Consider the following 21,930-nt stretch of genomic DNA (forward strand, 5'->3'; position numbering starts at 1 on the left):
AACTGAAAATACAAATAATAAATAATAAATAATTTTTAAAAAGAGATTCAGCTTCACAGATACATACACATTGTTTCCCTTGTTCTGGAATGTTTACCCAAGCTGCAATTTTTTACAATATCCTTCGTAAACGCATACTTCACTGCTCCTCATTCAGCATTATTTGTGTCGTGGGAGTCTTCCAAAGGAAACTAAAGATTTGGCAAGGCCTGGAAGCTTACACAGAAGACTGTTTATTGTAGAGGAATTTGAAAGATAAACTTGTCATCAAGGAAACCAAGGTTACCTGTCACCCTGGTTTTTCTGAGTTTTTTAAAGCCTTTTGATTGTTCATAAAAATGGAGTCAGATCTTTTAGCTACTGTACAATATTAGGAGCAGTTTCTACCTTTTTCTCACAGATGTAACATAAACAAATCCTTTGTTTTTCATTCTCTGTCTTTTTTTTTGCATATTTCTAACCTGAAAACAATTGTAACTGACGGCTGGTCTGGCCAGTTGGCTGAGAGGTGGAAACTCCAGAAGCCAATCTAGTTGGCTGAGAGGTGGAAACTCCAGAAGCCAATCTTCAGCCAGACCCACAAATGTATAAAAAGTAAGAAATAAACAGGCAGAGGCTCTCTGCCTTGTTCTCCGCCTTGGGCTTTCGGCCTTGGCTCTCTCAGAGAAACCTTCTGTCCTGCGAAAATCTTCTTGATTCCGTGTGATTGATTTGTGTATTCCAGTCACAGTTACCAGATGAAAATGAAAGATAAAGTTACTGTATAACAGGACCAGTGATGGAGGTGTTCCAAAACAGTGGAACCACGTCTGAGAAAATGCCTGAGACAGAAGCCAGGGAGATAGCTCTAGGGCCAGTGGGTGTGTGTTGCCCTGCGTCTCTAATAACATCATGATGGAGCTACCCTGTGTCTGAGATGTAACTTTTCACTATAACACGTGGGTGTATCATCTCCTCAGCAATTTTTCATAAAACACAGATGAGTGCATTTTTTAGGGGACGTGGTTGCTGAAATCCAGTTCTCACTTCAACACTTGTAAGTATAGTGGAACTGATACAGGGCCTCATTGTGAGCACAGCCACAGTGCAAATGTAAAGGCGATCTGCTCTTGGAGGACAACACAACAGTTTTTCAAGACTCATAACAGGCTGTTGGTAGAGCAAGGGAATGAGTGTTTGAAGATCTGGAAATTCCAGAGACCACAGATGTAGTCCTGTCTCCAGCAATGTTTCCAAGCCTATATCCATTACAGCAGAGAGCAGCAGCTGCTGTCACCACAGGGTGTTTGCTCAGTTCATATGGAGAGGCATGGAAACCCAGAGCAAATTGTTTCATCTCACTCGCTCCAATGGAAGGTATGCTGAAACAGAGAGAGCTCTTCAGTGATTGCATTCATCTGTTGAATACTGGTAATTACATATTCATGATGTACCATTGTACTGCACAAAATTCAAGCTGAAAAGTCAGCCCGGTTGATTTTGCAGGCTGTCTATGTGTGTGGTATATGCAATGCAGGAGAGGAGGGAGAGCACTCTGTGCTGTGAAACAGCTGCCAACTGTACTCGGGTGCTCTGGAGCTGTGGTGTCTGGCCTGTGACCTAACTGCCATGAATAAAATAAATACATTCCAGTATTTCCATAATTTTAAAAGACCCTTTGGTTAGATACACAAAGTCTCACAGAATTAAGTAAATGAGAATGAACATCTGCCTTTAAATTTTTAAGGAATGGGTAAACAAATTGCAACTGACTGTTACAAAAGTGTGCATTTTTTTGCCAAATACACAATAAAATATTCTGAATAAAATCAGAACGCTTGATAAAAACACAGAAAACCTTGGAAAGATAGAGCAAAATATTGAATAAGCGACATGTTTTCCACATATATAGCTGTGATTTAAGGTCCAGTATGGCTCCAACTAACTTATATATCAACGGAGGAAGGAAATGTTTTCTCCAGCTGGTTATAAAAGCAATTTTTTTTTTTTTTTTTCTGATAGATTATATACCCAGGTATTTGTCACAGCAATGAGAAGTGGTTCAACTGAGAAGCTTCTCAAACCTGTTAATTAGGAATGGACTGGGTACAGCCCTATGCATCTGCCCATAATCTGTCAGAACCAGGCTAAAAATAGTCTCACTGTAGATGGAGTTCAAGTCAAGTTAATGGTGTTTGTCTTTCTCTATATATTTATTTGCTCAGTCTGCTTCAGTTCTTTGGCACTTGCTAGAGAGCTATTGAAAATGTTGACCTAATACTCATATCAAAGTTTATTTTCTTTTTTTTTCCCCCCATGTGTTTAAGTATTATATCTCAATTCAGTGATGTTTTTCTTCTCAGAGAGGTAAGTGCTTTTCATGTAAGAATCATTAGATCCAGTAGGAGTTCCTCATGCACATAAGCATTTGATGAACGATTACCAGAATATGTTTGTGCAGGGAGGCTACAGGATGTTTATGAGACCACAGATTTTACCCTTGCATACTTTACCTTTCCATGTATTTTCTCTCTTGTTCTTTTATTTTCATAAGGTTTTTTTTTTTTCTCCATGAGCATTTCGTTTTCACTACTTTGCATTTTGTCTAATGAGACAAAAAAAAAAAAAAATTGTTTATATTTAAAATGAAGAAAGATTTATGATGCAGACAAATAATGCAGACAAATGATAAAGAGACGAAAAATGGTCCATCTCTCTGTTTTGATTAGTATTCTATGTGACTTACATAATTGTCTGCTATTAATGCTGATCTCCAAGAAGAAACTCCTGCCAGTAGGAGTCTTTTTTAATATGAAATGCAGTGTCTTCTTCAATTTTACTACAAAAAAAACCCCAAAAAAACCAAAAAAACCACCCAAAAAAACCAAAACCCAAACCAAACCAAAAACAAACAAACAAACAAAACCAACCAACCAACCAACCAAAAAACCTCCATATTTTTTGGTCCCTTTAGAATGTCCATTTTTATTCGAGACAACTGAATCTAATTATCACACAGTCTCTCTTGAACCACTTAAGGATCTCAGTATAAGAGCATAGCAAGGAGTCCCTTGACCAGTAGGTAATCATTTCCAGCTGTGCCATTGTAATAGCTTTGAGACCCTTCTCCTGGGAAAAAAAGGTGAGCATAAGTTATATCAAATTATTCAGCTTGTTACTGCAACAATTAGTGGGAAAGAATTAAAATCACAATTTGAACAGGAATATTTCTGTCGTTATCAAGTAAGTAGCCTGTCGCCACTAAGTAAAAGCATAATCAAGTGTTATTCCTTCCCTGAGGAGGTGAAAATACTCAAGAAAAATTCTGCAAAGTCCCACCTTTAATTATTTGGTTATAGCTAAAATGTTAGAAGATGAGGAATTAGAAAAATCTCTGAATTAAGCATACGAGTCTTTGGGAAACAAAAACATGTACACTTGTTAGAGGCATCAGAAAGAAACAATATATTGGTGAGAAAAGCTGTTGTATACTTTGTATATTATACAATATATTTCTGGTAAATATATTTTCTGTGCTTTTTGAGAGTCACATATTTATGGGACAATTGTATATATTTCATGGTTTTACCACATTTTTTGGTCTTGTTGATGATTGGAAACCCTTCTAAACTGATTTTGGATTAGTGATTTATTTTGTAGTTTATAATCTCTTTATTCATTATTTGCAATATCCATTAAAACCCACTTCTATTTTTCATTTGTGATGTCATCTTAGCTATGGCATGTTTGTTCCTTCAAGTCATCAAGGACATTTGAATATGTTATCTGGGATAAATATGTAGCATTATGGTCTCTTCCTATACATAGTTTCAATTTATTGTTATTAATTTTGCAGTAAGTCTACTTCTATGGCATTACTTGTATAATTATGCTATCTTGTAACTTTTATTTTGAATATATCTGGACTCAGGTCACCAAAATCGAATTTATTGTTTTTTAATAGTTTGAAAATATTTTCCCTCTATGACTATTTTTCACAGCCTAGAGAAATATTATAATTCTCTCTTCAGAAGGAGAGCATTTTACTCTCTATAGAAGAGCATTGTATATTGCTATACCTTAAATGTTAATTCTCCTTCCCCACCAAGAACTTAGTACTTTAAGAAGCAATTCAGCTTTTAAACTCAAACATAATTCTTCGTGATTATCATCCCTGTGTTTCTTTGCAGGGTTTATCGATGCTTTTGCTTTATAGTCTGAAGATATAGCTAATGTATTCTCCTGTTTCTCTTTCACTGATTATAAAAGTAATGCTGTGAGGCAAAAGTGTTTTAGTTTTTGATTTATGCAAATAACTCTGTAACATAAGTTAGTAGCCTAATGGCTCCTTATTACCCTTAGTATGTTCCAAAGGACTAGGTTCATTGCTGCTGTATTTTTAAAGTCTAGAACTACTAAAGAACAATAGTTTTACTATTGTAAAACTATTTACTGTTGAGTAAAGCCATGAATGGCTGATCAGAAGTAGCAGTTGATCAGCTGAGAGAGAAAAGAAAGAAAAACCTGTTCAGATGAGCAGGTGGTAATTTTATATCTAAGTATATCTGTTGATAAAATGGGTGCATAAGCAAAGGTGGAGCAGAGGAATTACTGTAATATCTAGGTAGTTGTTAGTGAGTACACACTGTCTTTTCTTTAACAGTATCCAAAAAATATTTCTGAATTCACTGGGAAAAGTGTACCAAAGATTGCAGGTTATTTGCTAAAGCCATCATCAACATCCAAGATATTAGCCATTATGAAGTTATTGTGAGAGGTATTTTCTGAACCAGAGCACTAGAAAGAGCTATAAATAACAATTCCCTCACTTTTAATTCAATGTTCGTAAGAAAAAAAATAAGAATCTTTACTAGTAGTAAAGTATAATATTTAATTCATCTAAATTCAATAAAATTCTGGCTGCAGAATTGAGTAAAATAACTGAAATATGTAATAACAATTGCTAATAATTTTAAATATCTAGAGACTTCAGTGTCTGGAATTACTGAAGCATTTGGCAAGTCTCTTCTCGTATCTGCAAATAAAATCTGTCACAGAGAAGAATTGAAGATATTTCCAAAGCGCTTGGAAAGGTTAAACAAAAGGCTATGTAAGTGGATTTATTCTGTTATATCTACCTCAACAATTGATTCTCCTGTGAAATTATTTGTCCCCTGAAGTCCTTTTGCCTTTTTGACCTTCAAAGTGTAAAATATTTTCTCCAATGGCTTCTCATGATTGTGATTTGAATATTAATATTATGTTCTCAAAAGGAAAGGCTACCTTCTTCAGCTCTTCCTCAGCTGCATAATGTTGCTCTACTCCAAGGTCCTGTTGCTGCACAGTGGTAGTAAAGGTGACATAAAATCACTGACAAAGGACTTGGCTGAGAGGCTTGGATGCTTTTGAGGAGAGTAATGTTTCTTTAACTTCCATAATTTAGTCTTGGGATGATTTGAGTACTTTTGCTCTGACTCTTGGAATAATTTTATTTTTACAGACTGCAATATAGTAGCCCATTTTTTTTAAGGAAAATGTTTTTTCATATAGCATGAAGTGGTGATATTAGTCATACATCATATATGGATGTCAGTAGATACACTGAGTGAAATAGAGCTTGGATTTCTGTATGTGGCCTGAAAAATTTATTGTCAGAAGTAATGGGACTTGCTGAGAAATTTCAGAGAGATTGAGGAGGGTTTTCCCTGCCTGGTTTCCATTGAAAATTTGCAGTTATCAGTGTTTTCCCATGGATTTCGGCAAATCAATGCAATGACACAATAGTATTAATCTGAATAACATCTATTGAGCTTTATTGGTCTTCAAGTTGTTAATTTCATCTGCAACATTCTTCCATTGATTTTTTTTTCTCTTTTTCACTGCCTCTTGAGGTGTTTTCAGTGTCATTGCAGTATTTTCCCTCTTGCTGTATGTATACAGCTCCCATCTGGTAAGCTAAGCCGACAACAAGGTGTAGCTAAATACTTGCCAGAGAAGGCTGTTTTGTTACTGTGATCTTCCCACCACTTGTGCTCTTTGTTCATGTATGTTTTACCTTAGCCTTGTTTTTAACATCTGTGGTTTTACAGTTCTGAATTTAGTTACATTTGTTGATACACACTGGGTCTTTGGCCTGACTAGAGGAGTAGTAGTTTTGAGTACTTTGAGTGAATATAGAAAAATAAAATATTTCCAATGAAAGAAAAAATATCTTTCAGAAAAATATTTGTCAGGAAAATGTTCTGTAAAATAAGCAGTAAGTTTCTTGAAGAATACAGTACTTTAGACTAAAACAACAACAGAATTGCCTCCCGTTGGTGTTTGTGGTTTTTTTTTTGTTTTGTTTTGGGTGTTTTTTTTTTTTTTTTTTTTTTTTTTTTTTTTTTTTTTTTTTTTTTGACTATTTGTCCTAGCAAATTACATAAAGGTATGATGTGGACCAGACAGACAGACAGATGGATTTCAACAGGAAAGATGCTGAAAGGGAGAATATACAAATGTCACAGTAAGAGAGAATTAATTACCTATAAAATGTAGGGTTACCTATAAAAGTATTGTTTTTACCTAACAAACATGTATTGCTGCCTACCAAATGTGATGGCAACAGCTCTCCTTTTTGTCCAGCAGACCGCTCTAGGTCTGGACATAAAAGACAAAAGTCCAATTAACTCATTTGTGAAAGGAAGTTTATATTAGTATCTTTCTCCTCAAAAACATTGCAGAGAATTGTAAAGCACCGTGAATACCTTTCCAAGGATCCCTGCCTGAGTATAAACAGTCATATATCAGAGACAAATTGTGAGGAGTGTGTGACTTCAAAGGCACTTTCTACCTAATTCCAAGCAGGTGAAGGAGTCCTTGTGTCCCAGTTTATTGGGAAATAAGAAAGAAATATGTTCATTCTTCTGCATGATTTCCAGGCTTCAGTTTTGCATTTATTTTGATGAGATAAAATGGGAGAAGTAAAAAATGAGGAAAATATTACACTCTTTAAGGTGATGATTCAAAGCAGGTGCTCTGTAATAGGAACAGGAATGAATAGAAAGTTTGTAGGAAAGCTTTACTACAAAAACTTGCCATTTATAGCCATTCAGCCCCAGGCCTAGCTCTTCCTATTTTTTTTTTGGGAGCTGAGATAATGTGACTCTGTGAAATGCTGCTAGGGAATGAGATTCAGTTTCAATAAATATATTTAAAACACTATTAAGCATATATCATTTTTATATCCCCTAGTAGAAACATGTAGGAAAACAAGGACAGATGTACTCTGCTCAGGTTTATTCTAGACTTCAGTGGGTCATCCAGAGTGCAGGGAAAAATGTTTAAGAAAACGTGCACTCAGAAAGATGAACATCTACTGAAAATCATTGCACTTATTTACAAATGGTATCATTGTAATGGCAAATGATTCTCTCATTTTTGCTCAGACCTGAATGGTTCAGGTCTTTTATTTGTATGCTGACTTCTGAACCTTGAGGGATTTTCTTGAAAAAAGACTGCTTGAGGAGAAGGAAATCAGATAACTAGCAGACAATTTGAAACACAGTGATGGGAGGGATGGTAAGTCATTGCTTTGCAACTCCTTTATAAATGGCAATGTGGTTTATGGACACTGTGCAAGAAAAGAAATACAGAAGAGTATCTGGACTTGCAAGCAAGCATGAGATTACAAAAGGAGACAGTTTTTTCACTAAACTATTATATTTGGTCGAAGGAAAGAAGCCTCGGGCTAGAGCTTTAAAAACTGGGCAAACATCGATAAGGGATATCCTTCATTTTCATTACCCCTTTTCTTAATTCCTGAAAGTTGCTTTGTCTTTTTAGCGGAATGTAAAACTCTTGCTAATGACAAGTATGTTGGAGAATAGCCTGTTCATTACATATATTGAAATAGAGATTTTGGCTAATATGGTTACCCCAATTTCTTTTTCATTTCTTTTCCTAAGTCAAAAGAAAAATGCTATTTCTTACAGCAAGTGTTCTGCTTCCAATTTTCATGCTAACTCTTGATTCCAAGCCATCATCAGTAAACATAAAAATAGATCTGAACATGCCTGTATTATTTCTGGGTAAAGTTCTCCCGCTTCATTTTGACATGAAGGCTACAAACACTGGATGAAAGATAAAATACCAAAGTTTCATTGACGTTTAGGGGACAAAATTATTCCTTAACTTCACTGTAATTATGTACTCTACTTGTGCATAAATTGCAAGAATTTCATGGGTTTCCACGAAAACACTAGAAGAGATAAAACCAAGTGGCTTTGGATTAGAGCTATTTTTGTTTTGTTTTGTTTTTACAGTTAGAAGGAAGACAAATACTGATATCACCTTTTAGCTGTTCTATTCTTAAGTGGTAGCTGTTCAATCCATACACTTTTGAATACAATATATATGTTACCTTGCTTCATTAATCAATCCTTCTGAATTTATTTGACAATTTCATTTGCACCTGAACTTTTGAGGTGCTTATATTATGTAACTTGTCACTGGCTAAAAGTCAGAATTAGTTTGAGGTATTTTCAGTGCTCCTTTTTCTGATGGTTAAAGGCAACATATCAGAAAGAATTAATGTTGATGTTAAAGGAAAAATTACTCTAAGTCAATGGTTTTTATACATAAAGAAGAATTCTTGTTAAAAGTAACAATATAATTTCATGTTGCGTACTTATTTGTGGCAGTTTTGGAGGACTTTTTAATTTTATTTACCTGAAAAATTATGATCTATTTGAATGACTTGTCAGACTAACAAAAGTGGTTGTCAGTGTTAGAGAAATTGCTCCAGATTTTGAAGATGCGGTGTTTTAGTTTGGAAAGTTAAAATAATTAACTGTTAGTTTTTTGCAAATGATCCCATTTGAAGGACTGCCAAAATGTAAAGAAACATATGTTCATATGAATGAGGAAAGTAGAAGAAAAAGGTGTGTTTTGTGCATGGTCTGCAGGATTTAAAATAAGGTATGAAGGAATATTAGAGCATGGAGCTTAATGTTAAATATGCCCTAAGGCTGGTATAGAGATTAACAGAAATACATGATTCTTTTCAGCTGCACAAATCTGTCTACAGGCATCAACATTGATCTCCATTGTTGTTTTTTGTCATATTTAATAATGGGAAAATGGTGTGAAAATGATACTCCTTCCTCTCTAGCCTTTTGGTGGAGAGTGCAACAGCAACTTCATTCTGCTTTTTGGAAACTATTTTGCTTTTTTGCAAGATGACAATGTGGGGAATCTAGCTAGATGTGTATTTGTGGGTGTAAGTGATTGTGATAATGTTTAAATTTTAAGGCTCGTTCATTAGAAGGAATCGCCAAACATTTTGATGTCTTCGAATCTAAAAACAAATGTTTCACGGAGATACCATGGTACTCAGATGTACTTTTTATATTCTCTTCCATTCTGGTTTTATTTTCCTGTCCACTGCTCCAAATGTTCATTCTCACAAACAACCATCCCAACCTTCTTTCTTCTTAGTTTTTTTTTACTTCTGTTATGACTCCATCCCAAAAGTGGTGCAATACGCTGATCCCAGCTGGGCAGCTTAATATAAGCTCAAAATCAAACTGCAGCCATGTGGAGGTCGGTCAACAAATTCATTTGGTGGGTCCGTTTTTGGGCTATACTGTATAGGTTGGAAACACATACTATTAACATTTCTATCTCCCAAGTCTTTCTGGAGAAGCAGGATAAAATGGTTATCCTTCAGGCCAAAACCCAGCTTTAGCATAACCATTATTACCCCAAGCATGGTTAAAAATTAAAGTGCCTGTTGATAACTTACACCTGGTTGGAAGCATTGAGCTTCATCTGTCTGCCAATTCACTTAGGATTTGTAGAGGAAAGAGGGAATTTTTTTTACAACTATGTGAAAAGCTGTTAAGGAAAACAGACAATGAGTGCATAGAAAACGAAACTCAGAACACCATGTCCTCATGCAGCTCTTAAAATAAGAGTAAGAGACAAAGAAAGAATCAGTGGATAGAATCAGCATGCATTCTTGTTCTTGGAATATTTTCCTTCTCCTAATACTATTATTTAAAGTCTCCAGTTGCTCGCATCCTCATAATATGAAGTCTTAGAGTAATCTTCCTTAAAATTGCTCTGTCCAGAGACCATACTGGAAGATTACATGCCAAAATAAGATGATAACTTTCATTAAAGTGGCTTAAATACTCATGTACAGACCTAAAATAATATATTGATAGCAAATCAAACTGGACTTAACTCTTTGGGTGTTCTGTTTGTTTTTGTTTTATTACTTGGTTCTTGGTTGGTTTTATTTTGGGTTGTTTGTTTGGTTTTTTTTTTTCCCCTCAGTTTTTTCCCCTGTATTTTTGAGCCCTAGTCTACTTAAGGGCAATAATTTTATGGGACTGGATTTTTCAGCACATGAAAATAGATTATCTACATGGTACATGCCTCAGACAACCCACATTTCTATTTCTGTTGAGAAAACAGAGTGCAAAGTGCTGGAAATATGTATCCATCAATATAAGAAAAGTTTTATCAATGATCAGTTTGATGAAAAGATGAATAATTTGCTGCACAGTTGGTCCATGCAAACAAAAATCAATGACATTTCATTTCTAATGCAAATTAAGGAGAATAAAATTCAGCTGTCAATTTTTATACCTATTAGGTGTGCTACAAATAGTGTGCTTCAAAAATATCAGTTCATAATAAATAAATGTAGGAGGAGATGATTGATGTAGATATTTTCCCTTTGTTTTTCTGACCAATGAATAAAACCTTGCTCTTAATCTATTATTGGGTATTAGCATTGTTTGAACATGTTTGTTGCTTGGCCCATTTCTTACTCCAGAGAGTGAAAACTCTCTGGAGGTGTGAGTTTTCCGACTCTGCTCTTCAGTCCTATAAGTATTGTAAATTAGGGTGTATATTTGTTACCTAATCTTCTCATAGCAGCACTTAAAGAAAAGTAATATACATATGTGTGAAAAAATAAGCAATATCTTCTGCTTAGAACTGAACCCAGACTGATGTTAATACATCAGTTCTGCCTGCCCAGTCTTCCCAATTTTCTTGTCTGTTTGATATAGTTGGACAGCAGAGTCTTTTTCAATCTTTAAACATCAAAATTTGGACCATAATTTCTAGCACCTGTCATTATTCTTTGGTATGTCACTTTATTCACACCTTCCTTCTTCCTGGCCACTAAATGACAGATTTGGAATTTTTATATACATATGAAGTTTACACTACGATTTCAGTTCTTTACTATAGGAAATTTATTTTATATTACTTATAGCTTTTGTGTTGCCAGTATTTTTCTCTTGTAATGTTGACAAAATTTGAATTTATAAGAGTGAATTACAAGCGAAAACCAGCCAATTGTTGAGGAATCACTCTGGAGGCTTGTACTAGTTGATTGTGTTGTGCTTTTCAAAATACTTTGCTTGCACTGATGCAGTGATTCATTATCCTTTACACTGTCTTCTGTTTTAACTTTATATGTAAGTTTTTACTCCTCCTGTTGGCACTGGTGCTGGTTTTCAAGATGCAAGTATCTGTCCTCTGGGAATGGGCTTAGACTTAGGGCTATGAAACAGCTGTCAGTTGAGAATAATTTCAGTCAGGAAATCTCCTTTTCTACAGAAAGTCTTTTAAAAAATATGAAAGTCTCGTTCTTTAAATTCAATTTCCAATACTGTAAAACTGACCCATAAATACCAATCATGTATAATCTTGTTTTAGTTACAGACATTTCCACATTTGAGGAGCATTTATAGAAAGAAAAATGACTTTTAACCAAACTAATTGGATTGAGGCAGTGTGGTGTAGTGAATTGTTGGAAAACGGAGAAAACACATCAAATTATGACTGGAAAAATGTTTCAGGAACTGTATTGTCTGGTCTTTTTCTAATTTAAAAAATATTAACTCACATCAATCTGTCAAAATAATGTTCAAGGAAAGATCTCCAAACCAAAGATGGGCTTGTAGACCATCAATTGAATTTGATTCTTTAAAATATGATTAATATTGTAGCCCTAATTCATCCAAGTCTCTTAAATGGAATTGAGGAAATGTTTTCACTTATCTTTTTTTTAATGGCATTTCTTACAGACACATGCCTTCACCCCCCCAAACAAACAAACACACACCCCAAACCAAACCAAAAAACCCTCAGGATTAAAAAATAATTCAGGACTTTAAACCGTCTTTTGGCATAACCTACAATAGTCCTATTCTACCCACCACCTCCTGTAAATTACTGAGCTGTCAGTCTTCCATATTTCAGCCTGTGTAAAAATAATTGTAATTGAATGAAATGTGGGATGAGTGAAATGGCAGTAGAATAATCTCATTCTCAGATTTACTACAGTTTTGTACTGGGAAAAATGAATACTTTATTATCTGAATAGCATGAGTTTTCTAGGTAGATTTTTAATGCATGTGAAACTGCTTTAAAATGTCTAGAAAACACTGTATTTTGCTCTTCTCCAACACCCCACTCCCAGGCTAGATCAGTAAAGCAGAAAATTGCAGCCTGTTCAGGAGAATATTTTGTCGTGTGTGATCATCAGCCTGATTTTGAGCAGCAAAAATCAGAGTCGTCAATATTCATAGGAGTCTGATTGAATGTGTGGTAAAACTAATTTCACAGAGAAAGTAAACTCCCTGTGTCCAGCAGTGTAAGGCTGAACAGATATGGTCATGTATCCCTTACATCAGCACTGAATTTTCCTCCAACATAAATATTAAACCAAAGAGTTAGCAATAGGAATTCACAGTGACTACCAATGCAATTACACAGTTATTTTCTCTATTTTTCACCTATCTTATTATATGTCTGCTCTAACCAGACATGGCACAATATATCAAGAATTCTGTGAAAAAAAAATTGTTTACTGAAATATTACTTCTGAGTCTGAAACATGCCTATGCTGAAGTGGGAAGGCAGAAAGAGCTGGAAGGATAAAGAAATTAACTAGACAGCAAATAAAATTGACTCCTTAATATAAAGGGAAGTATACAATGCTTTCTTCTTTCAGTTTAATGTATAAACTTCATTAAATACATTTCCAAACACTGGAATTGAATAAATTGATTATAAATAATTTTGCATTCTGAATTTTTCTTCCTTCATTACCAGTGAACTGTCAACTAGAAGTTTGCCTATTTCTTGCTGTTTTCAAGGGCAGTTGTCAGGGGAAACTATTTTGCCAGGCAAAATGAGCAAGAATTGTGCTATATATCCTCAGCACAAGCTACAATCTTCTTATCTGTTAGCAACCATGAACAAGCAGGCTGTGGAATGTTTCTGTATAGTTCTCATAACTTAAGTCATTTGTTGAATAACTTCTGCAAATACATACCAGTTACTTTTTAGCATCTCATTTTTGAGTGTACAAAATTCAATGTGTGAGCAATTGATGGAATTTTTATATACATATGAAGAATCTGATTTCTCATATACATGTCATTATCCTCTAAATCATATGTGTAATAGGAATAACAGAGTTGATAAACCAGAGAATCCACTCCGTCATGGTTTGACCCCAGACAGCAGCCATCTGGGCAGCCACTTGTTTGTCCTTCACCAGCTGGACTGGGGGAAAGGTAAAAGCTCAAAAACTCCTGGGTTGAGATATGGACAGTTTAATAGGGAAAAACAAATCATGTACACAAGCCAAGCAAAACAAGGAATGAATTCACTGCTTCCCATGGGCAGGCAGGTGTTCAGCCAACTCCAGGAGAGCAGGGCCCCATTATGTGCAGCACTTACTTGGCTAGACAAATGCCATCACTCCAAATACTCCCCTCCTTCCTCCTTATTCCCCTCATCTTTTTGTACTGACCATGATGTCACTTTGGTCAGTTGGGGTCACCTGTCCCAGCTGTGTCTCCTCCCAGCCTCCCAGGCACACCCAACGTCCTCACCAGGATGGAAGTACAAACAGCAGGAAAGGCCTTGGCTCTGTGTAAGCCCAGATCAGCAATAACAAAACATCTCTGTATTAGCAACCCTGTGTTCAGCACAAAATACAGCTCTGTACCGGAGACAGGAAAGAATATTCACTCTACTTTAGCCAAAAGCAGCACCACTGGGCATTGAAAAGTAGGCTTTAATTTAAAAGTACGTATGTCAGTCTGCAGAACAAAGAGAATGATTCTGTAACTTTGCAGTTATAAAAAATAAGAAAGTCCATAATATATAACAAAGTTCATAAATGTGATCATTAGAATTATTTAAAAATTGCTTACATTTTAACTAATAGCAACTTATGGACTTTAGTTTCCAGTGAAGTAAAATTACAAAATGTGGTCTATACCTCAAATGAAAATATTGAATGAAATTGTCAATTTTTGCATGGTTAGAATGGAAATAATTGATATTTGCAAACTTTATTTATGTTTTCTCCAAATAGAAAGATTTTGATGATTCTACATCTAAAACATTGTATTTGAGTTTCAGGGAAAAAAAACCACAAAACAACAACAACAACAACCAAACAAACAAAAAACCCAAAAAACAAACAAAAAAACCCCAAACAAACAAACCAACCCCCACAATAATAAAAATGGAAAATTAGGTGGTTTGGGTTTTTTAAGACTGTTGAGAGAAAATTATTTACTTAAATTTAATTTTTTTTTCTGGACTCTTTTTTTTTGCTATACTGAGCTTGGATATACTGCCCATTTTCTATGTAATTTCAATTTCAAATGTTTTGATATTGCACAGTCTTAGTGGAGAAATTTATACATATAGTCTATTTTATATATTAAATGACACAAAACACGATGACATTTTTGAGTAATTTTGACATATGGTAACTTTTTGTACATGGTTTAGTGAGTTGAAGAGGAGACTGAAGCTTTTAAATACTAGAAAACATTGTCTGTGTTCATGCTACTTGGGAGGCTTGTGGAAATCTATATTCAGAATGTAAATTTTCATGGGTAAGTAAAAGTCTGCCAAGGACATTGACAATTCAGATGGGAGCTGACTCATAATCTGAATGTGGAACCATAACTCAAAGTTATTTGGATAGGCTGAATATTATTTTGGGACTGGTGCTCAGAGCAAACTTTTAAAGGCCTAAAATAGGATGAAGTGGTTAACCAGGGGAAAACTGTTGAAAGTGTGTGTGTTTTCTAGGGGCAGATTGCTGAAATCCCCTTAGCACCAAGAATTCCACAAATGTTTATCTTAAAACCTCTTGTTGTCTGTATTGTCCCACAAAGTTTTTAGGATAAAAAGGAATACTGATGTCCAGAACATACAGACTACAGTGAAGACACACCATTGCATTAATACCACACAGAGCTCCAAGAAAGCACTTGGGATTTCTCTGTCACAATGACTGGTACTGGAAATAGACCTGCTTTCTGGACCATGTAGCAAGACAAATACCTTTTCTAGCCTGCCAACTGCTCTTTCTGGAAATGGACCACATCTGTTTTTTTGTTGTTTTTTTTTTTTTTTAATGCATTTCTATACTTCCATGAAGGTAAGCCTGGGTCTAGCAACAAATAAGAAACTACCACATAATGTTATTTTAGAAAAGAAGATGAAGAAAAGATGGTTTCCAGTACATACATATTCACTCGCCCACAAATATGGTAGTCTGAACATTGAGAATAAAACAATATTATTTTGTTACTCAGTAAAAATAGTTTACATCCCTAGGTATTTATAATGTAGACATCCTGATTGAGTAGGTTGACTTATTGTGTCAGCAAGTACAGAGTACACACTAATAAATGAGGAGAAAATGTCAACTATGTTGGCAGGAAATGGCCAGTCGTACAGCTGACAGCCAGTCTTGGCAAGGAATTTATGTAATGGTTTGGTATTGCAAGCTGTTTGTAGTTAGCTTTACCAAAACTGCCAGCCAATTGCCTCATCAGGTCTGCTGACAGGCAGTAATCTAATCTGGTCTCCCATTTGTTCTTTGTTTTTATCTGCTAAACACAACATCTTTCCCATGGTTGAATTGTATGCTATTTGAAATCTGAACATTGCATTCAATCTTTTGGACACAAGAATTGCAGAGGTATTTATAATCAAAATCATATAGAAGTGGGCCTCTGGAAACAATTTTTCATGAATATGTGCTCAGATTTCAAAATAAACTTACTATGAAAGAAGAAAGAAATGTGATTTCGTTATTCTCCCCATATATGCCCTGTTTCAAGCACAAGTTTGAACACAGGATGTTTTCTGTCATTAGGAATTCTAAATAGATGTCAGGAAGAGACTGGAGGGAGAATTGCAGGTACAGTGGAAAATAGATTCAAGGTTGCTGGCTTGATCAAAGCACAGAGATAAGTAACACGCGTTGTGCTTGAACAAAGCAACTTACCTGTAAAATAAGTAAAGTTGAACGAGATATGTTCAGATTTGCTGGTTTTATAACATGTTATTTGTTGAAAGGCAGTTGGCTTAAGATTTATTACTGAGGAGTCAGTGTGTGCTTATGTCGTTGATTGACATGAAAACTATTATTTCAGTACAAAAGTACTGAAGAAAAAAGAACTATGTCTGTTCATATAAAGTCAGGACGGTCTAGTGGGAAGGGTGTGAAATTGGTGACATTTCTTTGCTCCTCCAGAAGCTCCCTGGGTTGTTGATGGCACATTTGATTAGGACTAGATTGCAAGAAAATTGTTGTGTATCAAAAAGTGTTCCTAATATATACTAACTCCCCCTGCCTAGCAATTCATTTCTCAAAGCAGACAGTTTAGTAGAGCCAAGCCTTGCAACTGCCAGTATTTTCAGATGTAAATTTCCACTGACATAGTGCTTCTGGCCTGTGCTTGTGTCCAGATACTACTCACTCTGCTCTGGCCACCATGTAGCAGTTTGGCGTTCATGGGAGAATCTTGCTGGTATTACAGACCAGGTATTGTGTAACTCTTGCACTCGAAACGAAATGAGCCTACCTGGTTTGTTGTGCCTACCTCTGCCCAAATTATAGGGGTGAGGAAGTTGTAATGCCAGGAGGTGCAGGGTCATTTCTGTTCTGTGGTGAAGCCTATCCCTTCCCTCCACTGCAGTGTTGTGAGCCCCACACTGAAGTGCTCTTTGGAAATCTTGCTTGGGGTCATGCCTTCCTTCCACTCTGGTCTTCCTGCCTTTCTTCCCTAAAAACATAAAGTAGAGGGATAGGAATATTCTGTCTTAAATGAGATCTTGTGAAAAAAAGTTGTGAAAAATTCATCTCTTAAAAGAGTATATGTCTGCTTGCCAAAATGTACCTTGGTTCTCATTAACTACATTTCTCAAGGCTGGCAGGATGTTTCATACTTTTGAAGGGATACAGATGATAAAGGTGTTCAAGCTTGGGAATTGTTTTTTCTGTTGTGTCAGGGGGTCACTAAAAAGTCTGAAACTCTTATACAGAATCAACAATTTTTAAAGCAGTGCTGGTAGCGATGTTTATGACAAGGTTCTGTTTCTTGACCTGAAAATATTAAGAATCTGTTGGGCGAAGCCTCTGGCCATCAAGGAAAAAGTATTTGTCTGACTGCACAAATCCTCAGAAATCAAAAAGACATTTGCCAAAACCCTATTCATATATAAAGATAAAATGATGTGCCAAAGTTCATCTCTAAAGTAAAACTGTGAACAATTTATATATTAAAATATAATATACATATATCATATATTATACTCTTATGTAAGATATTTTATATTAACTATGCATCAGAACATAAATTTCAAAATAACCTATTTTTAACAAGAAAAATAGAATGAAGAATTACCAGTATTAGTCATTGTCTGTTGCCAATCTATTACTTTTTATTACTTAGTAAGAAAATACACAACAATTTAATGGAAATTACAAACCAATATCCACTTTCCCCCCCTCTAGTTATTTAGTATATAATATACTAAATATTCAAAATTAAATTCTGAGGAAGAAAGTACAGTCAGCTCTACACAAAAGTAAAGTTATTTCACTCACTGATGGAAAAGGAAATGGAAACTGATGCTTGAGAGAAGGGAGAAAAAATAAGGTCAATTAAATGTGTTCTCATGGATTTGCTAACTGTACTGGGCAAAATGGATAAGGACAGTCTCATCCAGAATAAAAAGTATTTTTTATGCAAACTCCGTTAGAAGCCTTCTGTTTTGCAATTTTCTTAGAGTACTGGGAGAATAATTAGATGGGCAATTGACACAATACCATTTGATCTATTTATATGATTTCCTTTTATTTCCTACAGCTTTTCTGTTTTCATTCCTAATACAGGTGGTGTTTGGTCTTTGACTTGAAAGGACAAGACGTATCTCCCCTCTTCAGTGAAATGCCTGCAATTTCTATGGCTTCTGTTACACCTGCTGAAGTCTTCCCTTGTTGTCTCCCTATTCTAATAAGTTCTTGAGAAAATCAGATGTTGATGAGACTTGCCTGCAACAGACAGAGTTCAACTTTCTAGGAACCTCTCAAAATAAATAAAAACTTCTTTTGTATAATCTGAAACATAAGCCCAAAACAACTTGCCCAGATCACAGACCTTTTGTTTAAAGTACATCAGAACTTTGCAACAGTAAAATACCAGAAATGGCAACTAAGATGAAATATGGATATCTGTGTGTCCTTGTTCCTTTGTGCCTGTGGGTCTTTTTTCCAATCAATAAAAATGTAAATGATAAAAAAAGTATGTGTTAGATTGGAGAAATGTGGAGGGTTTAAACAGTTAAAGAAGAATTACAAGAACATTTTAAGATTCTGTCAGTTTTCCTGGCTGAAAAGGAATTCCAAATCAACACAGCTATTTTGGCTTACTTTTTGTAACCTTAAACCTTTTTGAGAAGTGCCAGTATTCTCTCTTTAACATAACATGTCCGTGCATGACAACCTGGAGAATTGTACATGGAAAATGAGAGAGAAGGCACAGAGAGGAAGGAAGGAAGGAAGGAAGAAAGAAAGTTCTACCAAAACAAAATTGTAAACTTTACTGTTTAGTGGTCTGTTTTGCATCTACTGAAATTTTTTTAACTCATTTGAGGCTACCACAGGTATGAATTGACACAATGTAAAACCCCAGTGGGGAAGACACTTTTGGGATTGTTTTTTGATAAACAAAGAAACTTGAAAACTCTCTGCTCAATGGAAAATATTGGACCCCACATCAGTCAAAGTGTAATTAATCATTAAAATTAATTATAAATTTGAAGGGAATAAGTTTTTCTTTGCCACTGCATGAAAACCAGGATGGGTTGGATCTAAAAAGCATTGAGTAATTCTTCCAAGTAGTGCAGGACAGTGCTTATACTTGGGCTTGACTGCAGTAAAATGTTATCTGTGTTCTTGTCCGTATTTTTATATTTTTTTATTTTGATGATCATGATGATGATTGATCATCAATGATGACTCATTCTCCAAAATGCCACTACAAAAACAAGCTCCAGTATAAGACAATAGGTCAGAGGTTGTTACCTAAATTAGGAGTGTGTTGAATGTGATTAATCTCTATTGATGATTACCCTAGGGATAGTGGAATTAATACTAGGGGCCACAACCCATGATATAAAATTTAATTGTTCTGAATTATTCTTTGCATAGTATTAATATCACTCTTTAATCTTAATTTCCATATGGTGAAGTGAATACAAACTTTTATATACTTTTTTAAAAATTTGTTTGTGCAGAGATAGATTTGAATTTGATTTTCAAAGAGATCAAAATACACTTATGTCTCATCTTGAAAGTGAAAAATTAAATGATTACGGGTTTTAGGCTTCTCAAATGGTTAAACATTTAAAGGAAGAACAGGAGGGGAAGAGAATTGTTTTCAAAACAATTCAAATCAGAGAGCGCATTGTGACAGACTATGATGACGAGAAAGTGATTCAGAGCATTTCCCACTCACTGTGTGATTTTCACCTTCTACTTGCCTATCACTTTGTCCAGCATTTCTTGCAACTTCCACAGTGACAGAGAACTTTGAGATCAAAGTCCTACTTTAAATAATGAGGCATGTTATCTATAAATAAAGAATGGATTGAGAGGCTGGGGAGGAGGTTTTAGCTTTTCAAGATGAATTCCATAATGGAGACAGAAGATTTTGTCATAGTTCCACCAGAACATGAAATATGAATTCACAGCTGATTCAAAACTATCTTTTAATGGTAACATGAGGTTCTTGAATTAAAACACATTGATGGGCTCTACTAAAAATCCTTCCCTTCCCTTCCCTTCCCTTCCCTTCCCTTCCCTTCCCTTCCCTTCCCTTCCCTTCCCTTCCCTTCCCTTCCCTTCCTTCCCTTCCCTTCCCTTCCCTTCCCTTCCCTTCCCTTCCCTTCCCTTCCCTTCCCTTCCCTTCCCTTCCCTTCCCTTCCCTTCCCTTCCCTTCCCTTCCCTTCCCTTCCCTTCCCTTCCCTTCCCTTCCCCTCCGCTCCCCTCCCCTCCCCTCCCCTCCCCTCCCCTCCCCTCCCCTCCCCTCCCCTCCCCTCCCCTCTTCCTATATTTTATATGTATTTATATGTTATAAATCAGTTCAAATTGAAGAAAAACCCTGACTGTTATGCATCATTCCTTTCATGTGTGGGATATTTTTTCTGACTTAGGCACCTCTGTGCCTCTGTTCAACCACCTCTGTGACATTCTTGCCTCTGACAGGATTTACATTCATTAGGTTTATGTTGCCTTGATGTCAAACTAGTACAGATGAATATACTGGAGGTAGTAATAAAGACATAGTGCTCAGCAGTAAGGACAGGTAAAATATTCATGGTGGTTTGTCACTGGAACTGAAGGTATTCAAAGAATATTTTTGATATCTTCTAGTGCGCGTGTGTTTACTTTACACAGAAATATTTTTATTTATTATGTTCATTAGATTAGTGGCTCCCACACAGCTGCCATGGGATAAATGAACATTCACTTATGACTTTTTTCACTTTACTGGGTGGGAAAATGAGAGAAAGTTGATTGTTGATAAGGTAATATGAAGTGGAACTGCATTGTAGGGCATTGGTATCTATTTACTGACATTTTAAGTGTTTCTAATAAGATGTTAACCTTGGAGTTATTTTCCTCACAATATCATATAAGGTAAGTGGGCAGTAAATGCTGCATCTGTTTCAATCACTGGCTATAAGTTTTTTAAAAAGTTGATGTTTTGCATCAGAGTAAGAGAAGAGTTGCAAAATAATAATATTTTTCCTTAGTTTGTCAATGTCTGAAGGCAGTTCTCATTAGTTCTGGATTCTTTTGAACCTCCATCATTAGGAACAGCTCACAACTTTAACTCACCCATTTGTCAGATGTGATGGATCATCAAATAATCAAATGGAAATACATGAAAAGCACATGTTTTAAAAAGAGCACTCACATGTGCAAAAATGCATCCTTAAATGGTGCTCATAATTTCTTATGTAAATCCAAATGAAACTTACATTTTTTATGTATTTCCATTGCACTATCATATTCAAATCTGTTGGTAACAAATCAACAATAACATTTTTGATAACACAGTATATTGAACATGACATATTCTATTCACTTAGAAATTCAGGTTTTATTGACTTTGGTTTTCTACTTCCTCTTTTTCCCCCCAGCTGAACTTTGAAAAGGGCATTTTGACCTTTCTTTTGTGCCCATTCAACACTTCTCTGTAAATTAGTTGCATATGTACATTTCTGTGTGCTTTTTGCATGTAGATAATGGAATGTAAATGTGGGAGAATTCTCTCATATTTTCATGAAGATGAGTTTTGGAAATGCAGCCTTGGTATAGGGAATGTATTTGACTGCAAGCTGTTTGATTTATTTATATGCAGCTTGGAGGAAATGCTTTTAAAATCAGGTGTTGATTCTGTATTGAAAAATTGTTCAAAAAATGCTGATAACTTATTTGTCCCAATTTACTTTGGAGAGACTTGCTTATTTACTTTGTTCAGTCTTCTGTGAAGCATATTGTTTATTGTGCAGATAGGTGAGCAGGTAAAGGGTAATAGCCGCATCATTTGT

At 35.4% G+C, this 21,930-nt stretch overlaps 1 long non-coding RNA gene across 1 annotated transcript; it reads left to right on the forward strand.

Moving 5' to 3' along the window:
* Positions 1-3,054: 3,054 nt before the first annotated feature.
* Positions 3,055-19,057, forward strand: LOC120765603 (uncharacterized). Its single transcript, XR_005704478.2, has 3 exons — positions 3,055-3,121; positions 4,964-5,089; positions 18,206-19,057. It is a non-coding gene; the product is annotated as an uncharacterized LOC120765603 (long non-coding RNA).
* The last annotated feature ends 2,873 nt before the right edge of the window (positions 19,058-21,930 follow it).

This window comes from Hirundo rustica, chromosome Z (assembly GCF_015227805.2).
Source record: "Hirundo rustica isolate bHirRus1 chromosome Z, bHirRus1.pri.v3, whole genome shotgun sequence".
Lineage (NCBI taxonomy): Eukaryota > Metazoa > Chordata > Aves > Passeriformes > Hirundinidae > Hirundo > Hirundo rustica.